Source organism: Triticum dicoccoides, chromosome 3A (assembly GCF_002162155.2).
Source record: "Triticum dicoccoides isolate Atlit2015 ecotype Zavitan chromosome 3A, WEW_v2.0, whole genome shotgun sequence".
NCBI lineage: Eukaryota > Viridiplantae > Streptophyta > Magnoliopsida > Poales > Poaceae > Triticum > Triticum dicoccoides.
This window is the reverse complement of record NC_041384.1, coordinates 466585610-466601315: the sequence shown is the minus strand read 5'-3', so window position 1 is coordinate 466601315 and position 15706 is coordinate 466585610.

Below are 15706 nucleotides of genomic sequence, written 5' to 3'. Positions count from 1 at the left end.
CTTCCTCCAAAATTTCCAGATCTACTTCGACCGCGTGACCTAGGAAGCCCTGGCGCCTCATCAGTCCCCAGCCGGAGCTTGGTACTTGTCTGCCCTGGACTCTCCGAACGTGTCTGAGGCGAGCCTCGCCCGGTTGCGCCGGATGGCGGCGGCGCAGGGCATCGATGGGGAGAAGGTGTTCAAGGCCAGCTCCGCCACCCCTGAGGGCCAAGGGAGCACCTTCTATCCGTTCTTTGTAAGCGCCATTGCTGCTGGCCTGGTGCCTCCCTTCTCGGAGTTCTTCTTCTCTGTCCTCCGACATTATAAGCTATAGGCTTTGCATCTCCACCCCAACTCCGTCCTTCTCCTGGCAATCTTCGCCTATTACCGCGAGGCTCACGTTGGGGTGCAGCCCTCAGTGGCCTTGCTGCGCGACTACTTCTACCTCCAGACCTCTCGCGGTCCTGCTTCCGCGTGCGCGAGCTTCATCGCGTACGGAGGCGCCATTGTCATTTCGAACCCCGGGAAAAGGATTGAGGGCTTCAGGAGCAAGTGGGTCTTGGCAGATGCTGGGCGCATCCACCCTCGTCTGATCTTGCCCACGGAGCAACCCACGAGCTCCAGCGATTGGGGTCGAGCGGAGCTCGCGGACCCCCGCGCGAAGCTGGTGTTGGAGAAGATGGGCGTGGATCTGAGGCCGACCAACATGGCGGCGGCGAAGCTGACCGGCGCGTCGCTGCTGAGGGAATTCCTGGAGCACCAGCTGGCTCCGCTTCGGCAGTACTCACTTCCGATGTGGAGGCCCCATCCGAGCCCCGCGGCCTTGGCCGTCGAAGATCTGGCTGCGGTCCTCTGATCTCTGGTCGGGGGCGATGTGGCGAGGTTGGAGGGCGCTCCTACGCCCTTGTTCCTCCACCACGACTGGGAGCAGGTAGTGGAGTCCATGCCCGTCTTCAACAGGGACGGGCCCGTGCCCATGGAAACTCCCGGGGAATCGGTGCACGTGTCCTCCGACGACTCCAGCGAAGAGGAGGAAGGAGGGGAGTGGGAAAAAGGGCCTGACTCCGAGGCGACTGACGGAGAGTCGAGGGCTCCCCTCCCCCAGCGCAGGTCCCGTGCTCTCCGCCTCTCTCCGAGCGATGACGACGAGGATGATGACGAGCAGGGCGGCGGGAGCTTGCCCCCGAACCCGAAGAAGGACAGGACCGGGCTGATCTCCCGCGGGTCTGCCCTGGCCCCGAGGCAGACCGCAGACGCGCCTTCCGCTCCCGAGCTTCCCAAGGTTGACCCTTCCAGCCGGCTTTCAGGCTTGAAATTTGGCCGGAGGCTGCCTGAGCTCACTGGCGACGACCCATAAGTGCTTGATTCTTGTCTTTATTTCTTGTTCTACTGCTGAGGCTTGACGTCCACATCTTTTGGATAGGCTGGTGCCTGCAGCAAAGAAGTCGAAGGGAGCTCCTGAGGTTCCATCCATGGCAGCGCCTCTGCCCGCGAAGGAAGGTGACCGCAAAGCACGGGCTTCTCCTGCCCGGTCGTCCTCGTGAGGCCTGGCTAAGCCAGCTGGGGCAAGCTCAGCCCCCATGGCCCAAGTGACTCCCGAGGTGCCTTTGCCTGCTGCTGCCACTACAGCCGTTGGGGCGCAGCAGGCTCTGCCTCAGGATGCTCTGGTCGCGCTGCCGCCTTCTCCTCCTACTCCACCGACTGCTGTTTCTTCGACTCCTCCTGCCGTTCTGGATCGTGCTGCTGCTGAGCTGGACCGGCTGCGGCAGGATCTTCTTAGCGCCGACCCTCGCTTGGTGGCCGGGCGCTTGGAGCTGGCTTCAGGATGGATTCGCTCCGACGCTTCGATTCGGGCAGCGCTGGTCTAGGCCTCGACGGCTTGCGATGAGGAGAGGCAGGCCGTCCTTGAGGCGAAGGCTGCTCGTGATGCAGCCCTGGGGGAGGTGGTCGATGTCCGTAGTCGCTGCAAGGCGCTGGAGGACGAGCTGCAAGGCCTGCGGGACCAGCTCGCGAAAGAGGCCCGCCTTCGCCAGGAGTAGGAAGAAGGCGTGAAGGCTCGCGAGGCGGCCGTCAAGGAGAGGGAGGTCAAGCTCAGGAGGCGCCGTGACCGCCTAGGCATGCTGGAGCAAGAGTTGGGGGCGAGGAAGGTCGAGCTGGATGACAAGGCCCAGGTTCTTGCCGAGGACCGCGTGGCCTTCGCGGAGATGGAGGTGAAGGCTCGCTCCTTGCTGAGGACGCTTTACGACAGCGGCCTGGAGAGCCCGCTGGCTGGCGCCGAGGACGGCCCCGCCAAGCTGCTTCCCTTCCTGGTTCGCACTCTTGAAGATGTCGCCCTTGGCCTTGGCCCCACGGCCGAGGCCGAGGCGCGTGTCCTGTCTTCTGCAGCGCTGACGCGGGTCCTCACCCACATCTACCTTCGCGATCCCGGTGTCGACCTTGACAGCCTGTTGGAGCCAGTAAGCGGCGAGCGTGCCGCTGCCGCTGCCGAGGCCGTGAAGGGTCGCGCGGAGGCTCTGCTGGGGAAGTTCCGGGCCTTCAGCACCAAGCCGAAGCAAGGCGCTGCTGACCCCGCTGCTCCATGAGGCGAACCCACTCCGCGCTGCTCCACCGCCGACAAGTGACTCCGTTGTGGTTCCTATCCTGCCTTTAATTCCTGCACATGTATGCCTCGGGGAGGCGTTTAAACTTGCGTTTGGCATTGAGATAACAGTGTGGACTGTAATATTTGCTTTTGAATTCCTTGAAATTTACGCTTTTCCTTCCTACTTGCTTATGTTCTACGCCGACAGAGCCCGGCCCCGCGCATACCTCAGCCGCCGTTAGCCCCGTCCGGAAACCAGGACGGGACCAAGGAGTGAGGGGCTACGTGACAAGTTAGGCTCCTGAGTCGCGATGCTCAGGAGTCCCCCTTGGCGCACGAACAGCAAGTAGGGAGGTGTGATGTGGGTGGATCTACCGTTTTACGCCTGCTGAGCCCGGCCGCGCGCATACCTCAACCGTCGTTAGCCTTTCGGAACTAAGGAGTGAGGGGCTACGTGACCAGTTAGGCTCCTGAGTCGCGATGCTCAGGAGTCCCCCTTGACGCTCAAACGGCCTTCGTACCTTGGCTCCGCTCAGGGAGAGACGCGCGACGAACCAGGCCCGGGGGGCCTGGCTAGGTGGCGTGCGTCTGGGCGTGACCCAGGCGCAGCCCCCGTGCCCAGCCCCCTCGTGCGGCACTCCCGAGGGGAGGCATTATGATGAGGCTAGACACTGAGCTCTGGGCTCCCTGAGGTTGATGCGGCCCGGGGGCCGCCCTCAGTTGTTTATCACCAGCGCGGAGCATAGCGCTTCCGTATGTGTACGGGCATAGCCGCTCCTCGGCAGTGTCGTCAGCCAGCGCGGAGCATGGTGCTTCCACTGGTACGTGGGAGGGGGCTCCCCTCCGGGAGGAGCCCCCGGGACGTGTACAGCCCCGCCCTGACACGTGGCTGGCACGGTAGGGCCTGGCGAGGTGTATCTGGGCACCCATGAGCCAGCGCGGCACTCACGGGGCCCTACCTCTAGGCGGGTTGCGCCTGGCACTGGGCCTTATCTTGTGATGTGTCCCTACAAATTTGGTTAGATGCCGGCACTCTACGTCCTCGGGTCCCGGCCCTCGAGCTGGCTCAGCCGTCGCAGGTATGCCAGGTCGCGATGCCGTGGACAAGGCCAGAGGGTGAGGGCTGGAGAGACAGTAAGAGCCCTGAGTCGCGATGCTCAGGTACCCCCCCTTTAACGTGCAAGTGGTCGGCATGGAGAAGAAGTGGTGCCGTGGACAGGCATCAAATAATCAAGCATGGTGGGTCGAACGCATAGCCGGAAATAAACGCAAAAGGGGATACATGCCACTGGGTCTGGCCCGAGCGACTTGGGGGATGATGCAGCCCGAGGGGCGCCCCCAACAAGGTAAGCTAACAACATAAAATAAAAGGGATACATGCCGTAGGGACGGACCCACGCGGCCTGGGAATAATGCAGCCCTGGGGGGCGCTCCCAGCTGGAAATGAAACTTGAAAGATGTCACCTAATGATGTTGAGGACGAAGGAGTGTTGGTGTAGAAGACTCGGTGGGCTGCGGAAGCCGATCCTCACGAGCCCCCAGGCCCAGGGGCCTCGGGAGGCTCCGAAGGCGCTGGTGGCTCCTCGCGAACCATCTCCATCTCCGCCAGGGATGCGGAACGCCTGGCCTCTTGAGCCTCCATGATGCCCCTCATGAGGCGCTGGTACGTGGCAGCCGCGTTCGGCAAGCCGTAAGGCATGCGAACGTAGCTGTGGGGTGGACCTTCGCAGCGCCCCACTCGCGATGGCTAGAGGTGCTCCAGAGAGGCGACTCGATTGAGCCCTGGTATGTTGATGCAGACGCGCAGCCCACCATCCTTGCCTGGATGGGGAGCCACAGCTGGTAGGCGGCGGCCGCCTCTCATGACTCTTGACTCCTGTAGCTCCTGAATGGCCTTGCTGACGAACTCCTGAGGGTCTGGCCCTCCTTGCCTTACTCCTTCTTGAGGGAAACGTGCTTCGAAACACGCCTCCATGTGGTGCCCAAGCGCCTCCATCGTGACCTTAGCCAGGTCGGTGGCCCTCCAGGGGAGAGCCCCCGAGCCCTGCCTAAGGAGGGCGCCGGGTGCGCTTTCCTATGCGATGGAAGGAGGTTCCCCCTGGGCAGGCGCGGGCCCTGAGGGGCCTGCCTCCTGAGGGGCCGGGCCGGACGATGTCTTCTTCTTCTTGGGGGCGGTCTCGGGAAGCCTCCTGCTTCCGTGATCCGGGTCTTCCGGCGATGCGGCCTGAAAGGCTCGTTCCAGGGAACACACCGCGTCCTTCTCTTCACATGGCACCGTGATGACTCCGCCACTTCCTGGCATCTTGAGGACGTTGTAGCCGTGGTGAGTTACAGCCATGAACTTGGCTAGCGCTGGGTACCCAAGGATGGCGTTGTACGACAGGCGAATGTGAGTGACGTCGAAGTCGATGAGCTCGGTGCGGTAGTTGTCGCGTGCCCCGAAGGTGACAGGGAGGCGGACCTGCCCAATCGGGACCGTGGAGCCGTCGGTGACTCCGGAGAAAGGCTTGGTTGGCTGAAGCTGGTTGTAGGGCACTTGGAGATTGTTGAATGTTTCCACGGATAGGACGTTGAGCCCTGCCCCGCCATCGATTAGGGTCCTGGTGACCACCATGTTGCTGATGATCGGGGAACAAAGCATCGGGAGGACTCCGGCTGTGGCCACACACTTGAGCTGATCTGCTGAGCTGAACGTAATGGCGCACGCCGACCACCTGAGAGGGCGCGTGGCTTCGAGCTTGGGGAGGACTGCATTCACTTCGCGGGCAAACTGCTTGAAGATGCGTTGAGAGGCTGGGGCTTGAGCCCCGCCCAGGATGCAGGCGATCGTGCGCGGCTCCTAGAAGCCACCAGCCCCCTCGTCCTGATGGCAGTCCTCGTTTCTCCTTGGCTGCGGCGTTAGTGGAGGGAGGCTTGCGTTGCCTGGCGGGCGATCCTCGCGAGGCTGATCCCTCCAGTCTCCCTCGCAAGGCGGGTCTTGCCAGCGATTCTCGCGAGGTCGGTCGCGCCACCCTTGGCGCGGGCAGCGGTCTTCCCAGCGTCCTGTGTTCCTTCCTCCTCCTCGACCGTAGCCCCGGTCACCGCGGTCGGGGCGACGGCCGATCCTTCCTTCTCGCACGGCTCGGAGCTCTTGACATTCGTTGGTGTTGTGGGTGTGGAGGTCGTGGTACACATAGTACCGACTACCCTTGGAAGATTCGGGCTGATCTCTGCCCCGCTTGGTGTCTGGTTCTGCCGCGAGCACGGCAGCCCCCTTGCGCTTCACATCCTTGGCCTTAGGCTTCTTCTCTTCTGGGTCCGCGGCAGGCAGCTCAAGGAGGGAGAGACGCCCTTCTTCAGCCCTGGCGCACTTGGTTGCCAAGTTGAACAACTCCAAGGAAGTGCACAGGTCTTCATGCATCGCCAGCTCCTCCTTCATCTTGACGTCGCGCACGCTGTCGGAGAAGGCTGAGATGATGGCCTCCTCGGTCACCTTGGGAATCTTGAGGCGTGTGTTGTTGAAGCGCTGGATGTACTTCTGCAGGGTCTCTCCGGGTTGTTGCTTGATGCAGCGCATGTCTCTCACGGCGGGTGGCCGGTCGCGAGTACCTTGGAAGTTGGCGATGAAGCGGGTGCGCATCTCGTCCCAGGAGGAGATCGTGCCTGGAGCCAGGTTCAGGAGCCAGGTGCGGGCCCCGTCCTTGAGCGCCATGGGAAACCAGTTCGCCATGACCTTCTCATCTCTGTTGGCAGCTTCGATGCCCAGCTCATAGAGCTGGAGGAACTCCGCAGGGTCGGCCGTTCCGTCGTAACAAGGAGGCAGGTCTGGCTTGAACTTGCCGGGCCACGCGATGCTGCGTAGCTCGGTGGTGAAGGCACGGCAGCCTGCTATGGCCACGGGAGGCCTTGGGTGACGGAGAGCTTGGTCTTGCATGTCCCCACGCGCTATGGCTGGGAGCAGCGCGGGGTCTTGACGTGCGGGAGCAGGAACACGGTCGCGACATGCTGGAGCAGGGAGCGTCCGGGCAGCTTCTTGCGGGCAAGGGACTTCTTGGCAGCTCTGCTCTTGCCGCGCTGGCACCTAACGTAGCGGGTTCTACCCAGGGGCCACGCGCCTTGGAGCCATGGCGCCTTCTTGAGGAGGAGGCCACTGGGGCGCCCCCGGAGCTTCGTCGCCCGCGCGGGGCAGGGTGCAGTGCAGCGGAACGGACGGCGCAGGAGAGCCCCCTGCGGCGCGGGCGAGCTTGGTGATGCGGTCGAGCCATTCTTCGTAGACGTCGTCGACGGGACGGTAGCACAGGAGCTCGTTTGCCGCAATGAGCGCAGCTCGAGCCTCCATGGGTGCGCGGTGCGCGGGACGAAGAACCAGCTGGGATGAGTGAGGGAGTAGCGGTGCGACCGTCTTGCCGCACGGACGGATGCTGAGACGACGCTTGCTGTTCGTCCCCCGCCGGGCCGGTGGCGGCATTGACGGTAGGTGACGGGGAACGGCGAGGATGCCCGTCGACAGGAGCCGTCTGGGCGACACAGGAAGCGAGGGTGGTACGGCGCTCGGCACGGGCCCGGCGAGCGTCAGACATGGATGCGATGGTCGGAGGAGAACGGGGTGGTGGAAGACGAATTCTGGCGCACCCCTACCTGGCGCGCCAAATGTCGGATTTCGGGTTCCGGCAGACCCTTGAGGTTTGAACACTGGGGTGCGCGCGGAGATTTCGCCTTCTACCTACCTGCACCCCTCCGCCTCGCTAAGATCTAAGCTATGGAAAGAACAACACAAGAGACACATGGTTTATACTGGTTCGGGCCACCGTTGTGGTGTAATACCCTACTCTAGTGTGTGGTGTGGTGGATTGCCTCTTGGGTTGATGATGATGAGCAATACAAGGAAGAACAGCCTCGCGAGGGTCTGTTCTTGGCTGGGGGGATGAACTGCTAGGAGGAGTTCAGTCACCCTTCTCTCTCTCTCTTCTCGATTCTCTCTCCGATTTCGATCCGATCTCCGATCTCTGATCTACCCTGTGGGTGGCTAGTCCTATTTATAGGCAAAGGCCCTGGGCCTCTTCCCAAATATTGAGCGGGAAGGGCGCCAACAATTGGCCATTTTGAAGGGGAACATCTGGTACACTTATCCTGACTAAAGTTGGTCCTCGCCTGCCAAAGGCTCTGGTGGTGACGCTGGCTTGGGCTCCACAATGACTTCATCCCTGCCGTTGGACTGGTCTTGGTCTCGTTGCACCGAAACGGGTGCCTTAGCTTGATGCTCTCGCCTGCGCTTGCTCCCTTTGCACCAAAGAGGAAAGGAGGACACTGCGCGGCTGGTGCCCGCCTGGCGCCTTTGGTCGTCATGGCTTGCGTCACGGGCACCTCGTGAGGTACCCTGCCTTGATCTCTCTGCCTCCTCGCGAGCCAGCCTGACGAGGCCGTGCCTGAGGAAGCTCCGTGTCGTCCGCCCCGCGAGGCTTGGCCCCTCGCGAGGGTCTTGGGTCTGTGTTGATGAAGATGGGCCGTGTTGGGCCCCTCCTCGAGCCACGCCGCAGGCCACAGGCAGGCAAGTCTGGGGACCCCCGTTCCCAGAACGCCAACATCGACCATCGGGATTACTCGGCAAGTATCCGGCGTGCAGAATGGGCTGCCTTGGTATTAGATCCAATAATTGACGGATACCACTTCACACGAGTCCTGATGGATGGCGGCAACAGTTTAAACCTGATATACCAGGACGCAGTCCGCAAAATGGGGATAGACCCAAAAAGATTTGCCGCAGCAATACTACCTTTAAAGGAGTAACGCCGGGCCCAGAGGCTCATTGCACGGGCTCCCTGCTACTAGAGGTTATATTCGGCTTCCTCGATAACTTCTGTAGCGAAAATTTAACCTCCCACATCGCTCCGTTCCAAAGTGGCTATCAAGCACTACTTGGACGCGAAGCTTTCACTCGCTTTAACGCAATACCACATTACGCTTCCCTCACGCTTAAGATGCCCGGTCCACGCGGCATCATTACAGTAAATGGGAATATTGAGTGCTCCTTGCGCGCCGAAGACAGTGCGGCTGCCTTGGCAGCCGCACACTAAACGGCCTCACCAACTAAAGCATTTGACATGTCGTTAAGACCACAGACGCGGTTAGACAAGTCCGGCGCAGCTATATGTAATTAATATAGGTTTGTTGGCCACACCCCTATTACAATACAAGGGGCTCAACGCGCGCAAACAAGTGGCAATCAGGCTCAATTTTACTCATCTTGAATTGTACATGGTTTCTTTAGTATAACCTACCTTTTTGCACGACAACTTTTCAACTAAGTTCCTCCCTTTTACAGATAACCATCGTGCTACACCCGTCCAGGATACGGCACAATGGAGACACATGCGCAGGCGTGCAGCAGGGACCCATTCCAAGGATTCTTTTTAGATTAAGACCCCGCGTAAACCTTTTTTTACTGTCTCTTGTTGATACACATCCCTCAGTTTCTCAGTACAATTGAGAAGGATGCTGATGTCTTGGCATGTGGCCACGTCAGAATAATGCACGTACCTGGACACCAGAGGCTTATTACAAAGGGCACTGTTCAGGCCCGGTTTGCACCATAAAGACCGAATACCTTAGGGAGTGTTCGGCGTCGCGAGTTTGGCCTTATACGCATCAGCTACGAATCATGTCTTTGGTCAAATGTTGGGTTTGCCCGGCTCCTGTATTTTGCTGCCTTACGTTCCGCTCTATCGGCTAAGGCGGCACTAGGAGAACTACTGCAATTGTGCCCTAGTTCATCCGGATGAGCACCTCAGTAGAGAAAGCCGAAAACTGACTGTCATGATATAGCGTGAGACTGGTCAACCACTCGAGGACCTATCGGAATCTTCGGGATTCCTCCGCCTTAACGAAGGGCCGTTTCCCGGTCAGGCATGTATGCACCCCGAATTCGGATGAGTGCGGAGCCACCAGGGGCTATATAGTAGCCCCACTGTCAAACTCCTCTGGCTAAGGGAAAGTGTTAAAGTATTATAGTCCGGTTGCCTAGTTCGCTGCGCTATCACCTCCTTAATGGACTAAGACGTTGGATCAAGTGTGAACACGCGTCTTCTACGAACACCCCCGCATTATGCGTGGGGGTTGAAGCCGACGACTGCAATCTTTCAGGTTATATACATATATACGTAAACGACCGCACATGAGGCATCATATTACTTTCGGGCAAAAGTATAAATACAGCCTTGATAAATTTAATAAAACATTGTTTTTATAATGGGAATACATGTCACTCAAACATAATATTCTTCGAGCACTGGGCCTCTATCGAATGAGCGCCTTCAAGAACTTCTTCAAAATAATGCTCGACAGCCACTCGGCCTATGGCCGAACCCTGCGCCGCAACAGTGGTGGCATCCATCTCCGCCCAGTATGTTTTGACACGGGCAAGGGCCATCCGCGAGCCTTCTATGCACGCCGACCTCGTCATCGCATTAATGCGCGACACCGCACCAAGGAACTGCTACACCAAGCTAAAATAGATGTTCGGCTTTGGCCTTTCCGGCCACAGATGATCCACCACAGACCTCATGACGAGTCCGGACAATCTATTGAGCTCGGCCCATTCAGCAAGCTGATCATTCAATGGAAGCGGACGCTCTGGAACGTTAAATTGCGACCAGAATAGCTTGTCCACTTCACGATCTGTTTGATCTCGGAAGTATTCGGCCGCATCGACAGCGCTCGCCGCCAAGTCCAGATATGCGTCTGCCGAACTCCACAGCCAATCAAGAGGGGCATACCGAGGATCTCCAAACTTCCTCCGCAGCATAAAGGGCTTCCCAGCCACAATATCCCCGGCTTCACGCAGTTCCTCCTTCTTCGCTCTCATTGCAGAGCGGGTGTCTTTTGTCGCCATCGTGGCCTTTTCCAGGTCCGTCGCCTTCGCCCGGTTTTCTTCTTCAAGAAGCTGGCAGCGGTCGGTAGTATCTTTCAACTTTACAGACATCTTGGCCATTTTTTCTTTGGTCTCGCTATGTGAGGCCTTCTCGGCTCTTAACTCTTTGGCCGCCTTCAAAGCGGCCGCATTACTACTCCTTGCTTGCTCCTTGGCTCGGGCAAGCTCCGCCCGAAGGGTCTCCATGGTGGCAGCTCCATCTGCAGTCACAACATCTCAAAGATACTGGCATCACGCTGCTCTTACCATGTGCCATTCACCAGAAAAATCACCTACCCTGTGCCTCATCGAGCCGCTTGTTAACAAGCTCGATGTCGGCATCTGCCGCATCCAGTTGCCACTTTAGTTCGGCAAACCCATCAGTCCGGCTAGCCACCGGAGCTTCAACCACCTGCACATAAAGGTGGTCTGGTTATTACCTGGGACTACGATCCTCTGTTTGCCGCCGTCCTCGACGACTACCAGAGTCTCAAGGGCTACTATCTACACAGGGCACACCTAAAAATGTGCGGTACTATCACAAATGTATATCATTTCACGTACCTCAAAACCCGTCAGTAGGCTCATAAAGGCTTCATGCAACCTGCTTTCGGCGGACAAAATCCTTTCAATCACCGTACCCATCAATGTTCGGTGTTCTTCTGAGATAGTTGCTCGCTCTAGCAGATCCTTCAGTACGTCCGACCGCATACCAGATGGTGCCGGACTCTTTTGATTGCTCTCTTCAGGAGTCGGATACTGGGGACTTCGGGTGGCCATAGGATTACCTTCTGGCCTTGCCGGATCAGGAGAAACCCTCCGTGACGACACTTCAAGGTCGCCCGCTTCTTGAGCGGGGGAGTCCGGGGGAGGCGTTTTGCTCTCCATCATCTCCGGAAGAAGATCCCCCGAAGACGAGCTCTGCTAAGAAGGGCTAAGATCCGAATTGCAAGATAAATGTTTCGGTTATTTTCCTCAGAGGTAAGGTAATATATCTTCACTATTAAGTACTTTTTGATTACTTACATCTCGTTAGAGGGCTGATCCCCGCACGGACTTTGTGCGGCAAGAGCACCCTCCGAGGCAGGACCCTCTAGTGGAGTTTTCTTCTCCCGTTTGGAAACCTTGGTTTCCGGATCTTCAGAGGTAGTCCTCTTCCTTCCCTGGGGCGAGAGAACGTCAGATTCTTCCCCTTGGTTATCCTCCCTCATGGAGGCGCTCATTCCCTTGGTTGGAATAGGTAGCGGTGGAGGCCCTCTTTTGCCCTCTTTATTCCCCCTTCATCTTCCTTTGAGGGCACCGGGCGAGGTGCTGGTCGAGTATCTTTTCCAGCATCGGATTGTCCAAGCCTTCAGGAAGAGGGGCCGAACAACGGATCATCTTCGCCTTTGTTATCCTGACCTGGTCAAAGAGCGATTCTTCAGAATGTTGTCATGACAAATAAAAAGACAATGTGTTCGGCTAAGGGATTACTTACTTGGGCCGCGGTGCAGTTGCCGCTCAGTCCCACGTCCTCGGTAGTGTCCAGACACTCTATTTGGGGTGCGAAGAATGATTTGTACATCTCCTCATGCGTCAGGCCGAGGAAATTCTAAATAGTGCGCGGTCCTTCCGAGTTGAATTCCCACATGCGAAGGGGCCGGCGTTTGCAAGGCTGGACTCGACAAACCAGCATAACTTGCACTACCATAACCGGACTGAAATCTCCTTCGAAGAGATCTTGGATGCGGCTCTGCAGTATAGGCACGTCCTTGGCTGGACCCCAACTCAGCTCCCTGCTAATCCATGACATCAGTTGTGGTGCAGGGCCCGAGCAAAAAGTGGGGGCAGCCACCCACTTGGCACTTCGATGAGCTGTGACGTAAAACCACTCCCGCCGCCACAATATGGACACCTCTGGAAAGGAACCCTTCGGCCATGGAGTGCCGGCAATATTGCTTATTAGAGCACCTCCGCACGCTGCATGCTGCCCCTCGACCATCTTCGGCTTCACATCAAAGGTCTTGAGCCACAGGCCGAAGTGAGGGGTAATGCGGAGGAAGGCCTCACAAACGACAATGAATGACGAGATGTGAAGGAGGGAATCCGGGGCTAGATCGTGAAAATCCAGCCCATAATAGAACATAAGACCCCTAACAAAGGGATCCAGAGTGAGGCTTAGTCCTCGAAGGAAGTGGGAGACGAACACAACACTCTCGTTGGGTTCAGGAGTAGGGATGACCTGCCCTCGAGTGGGCAGCCTATGCGGAATTTTGGCGGTCAGGTATCTGGCCTCCCTCAACTTCTTGATGTCCTCCTCCGTGATGGAGGAAGGCATCCACTGGCCCTGAAGGCTGGATCCGGACATGATTGAAGGTCCGAAGCACCTGACCTGGGCTTTGGGTGTTAGAACTCGAGGCGGGGGAAGGATTCAATTGAGCACGGGAGGGAAAAAAGTAAAAGCCTTGTCCCTTTATAAAGAGGGTGAATATCAAGCGTCCTCCTCATGGACGTTTGGGACTTGCCTAAAATCTAGGAGTCCTAAGCACGGTTGGGTTACCCACGTCCGTATTGATGAGGATCCCGTAATAAGGGGAACATGATCTCTGCTTTGACAAGACGTGTCAAGAAACCGCCTCGCGTTATGTGCATGGCTGGTTAAAGAGAAACGGTTCGAGTAATCACCAAGCCATGGCGTGATGTCATGTTGCCAAAACGTGTCAGCAGATTAGATTCATGGAAATATTATTCTCTCTACGGTGGTATGTGGAACTTATGTTGCAGGGTCGGACACTATCCTTGTATTCAAATTCTTCCGTGGTGTATTCGGAGGAGGAACCCGCCTTGCAATGCCGAAGAGAACACTGCGTGCCGGACTCATCGTCATTGAAACCTGGTTCAGGGGCTACTGAGGGAGTCCTGGATTAGGGGGTCCCCGGACAACTGGACTATATCCTGCGGTCGGACTGTTGGACTATGAAGAAACAAGATTGAAGACTCTGTCCCGTGTCCGGATGGGACTCTACTTGGCGTGGAAGGCAAGATAGGCAATACAGATATGGATATCTCCTCCTTTGTAACCGGCCTTGTGTAACCCTAACCCTCTCCGATGTCTATATAAACCAGAGGGTTTTAGTCCGTAGGACAACATACAATCATACCATAGGCTAGCTTCTAGGGTTTAGCCTCTCCGATCTCGTGGTAGATCAACTCTTGTACTACTCATATCATCAAGAATAAATCAAGCAATACATAGGGTTTTATGTCCATCAAGAGGGCCCGAACCTGGGTAAAACATCGTATCCCCTACTTCCTATTACCATCCGCCTTAGACGCACAGTTCGGGACCCCCTACCTGAGATCCGCCGGTTTTGACACCGACACTCGGTAAACATAACTTCTTGAGAAAAACGAGCGTACTAATTACTTTTGCAAACTAGGAGTACAAAATTAATTCGACCACTCACCGTCTACCTTGGTTGGAGAGATTTTGAAATTGAGCCATAAACTGGAAAGGAGGGAGTACTAACTTTTGTCTCGATTACTATTTGTGGCCTTGTATAGATGCAAAATGTATTTTTCATAGTGGTCTTGTATAAGTAAATGGAGGGAGTACTAAAGGACATATATATTCCAAAGAATATGATAATCTCTGTAACCAAGGTAGTAGGGACGAGGAGTAAATAGAGGGAATAGTAAAATTTTCTCCTCATCTTGCGAGCCACCTCGCGCGTGGGCGAGGGAGCGGGCGTAAGGCATACAATACTACTACTAGTAAGCAAGCTTCACCTCATCCTGCGAGCCACCACGCCCGTGGGCGGGGGATACGGCGTACTAAGCAAGCTTCTCCTTGTTCTGCGAGTTGACAGGACACATCAAAAGTACTCCAGTGTATAGAGCCTTGCCTCTAAGGTAGGCCCCACATGATTTGCCTCTTTTTTTAACATAACACGTCAAGTCGCAATTTGTTTGTTCACCCGTGGTAGACGATCTTCCCTCCACCAAGTGGACAACCAGTACACAGTCAAATTACCACGTGGGCTGCCTTTTTGTACAGAAATGAGATCCACCGTGTACCCGCGCGGGTGTGGTTGGGAAAGAGACGGGAGTACGTGCGTCGTGCGTGCACCTCTTCTCTTCGTGCACGTCCCCCACCTACGTGGGTGTGTGTGAGAGATACAAACCTAGACAAATGGCTTGTGCGGAATAACTACTCTTCGCAAGCCATTGTAAGAGTGGACAAAATGGTGAAGGGGGAGATAGGGGAGCGGCGGAGGTGTGCGATTCTTGGCCGGCGTTTGGCCTCGTTTAAATAGGAGATTAAACAAACGGCGGAAGGGAGGAGCTCGGCCAGCGCTGCGTTTAATGTCGGCCCGGTCATGAACGGACGTGTGTCCAGAGTGGGTTTATTGGCTTCCACACAGGCGAGTTTCCTGGAGGCGTTTGGATGCTGCAAGGAGGCGTGTTCAGCCGGGCGTGCAGCGAGTGGCGCCCTCGACTCTGACGTAGGACACCGCGCAGTTCTTCCACTAACGTGTGGGCTCTTTGGGTACATGGCCTGCATGTCAGTGACCCAACGCAGGCAGTGCACAACAGGGGAACCTTTGGTGGGCCAGGGCGGTCAGAAGCGGGCATTTCATAAACCGATGATTGTTCATTGAGTGTGACGTCATCCTTTTCATGTAGATAAGGCTACTATGTTGATAGCCCGTTCGATACGTTGTGATTCATAAAGACCGCTACAAACATCAATGTTCTGCTTATCACAGATAAGATTGATTAATACCCATAACAATCCATGTCGTTAACAAAGGGTGCATGCATGTATAGGTTGAGCGTGTGTCTTGCGTCGTGTGCGGGTGCATGCAGGCGTGCGACTGTTGCGTGCGGCAAGGGTACGTTTCGGTGTAGCATGCATGTGTGCATACGTGCGTGTGTTCATGAGTGCATGTCTACGTGTCAGTGTTGCATGCCTGCATGTGTGCGTGTGTTCGTTATGTGTATGTGTCAATGTTGCACGCCTGCATGTGTGCGTGTGTTCGTTATGTGTACGTGTCAGTGTTGCACGCCTGCATGCGTGCGTGTCTTGCGTGCGTGCATGTGTACGTGCGGGGTGAGGCTACACGTCAGTCGACTGACTTTTTCATCTCTGGTCATTAGATATTCTAGCCGTTGGATACGAAATCAAGGGCATGCACTTTATCATCAAACTCCACCCCCATGAGCCGCCAGCCACCACCGCCCCCCGGCGCCTGCGTCTGGCCCGCGCCGCCCCACCGCCC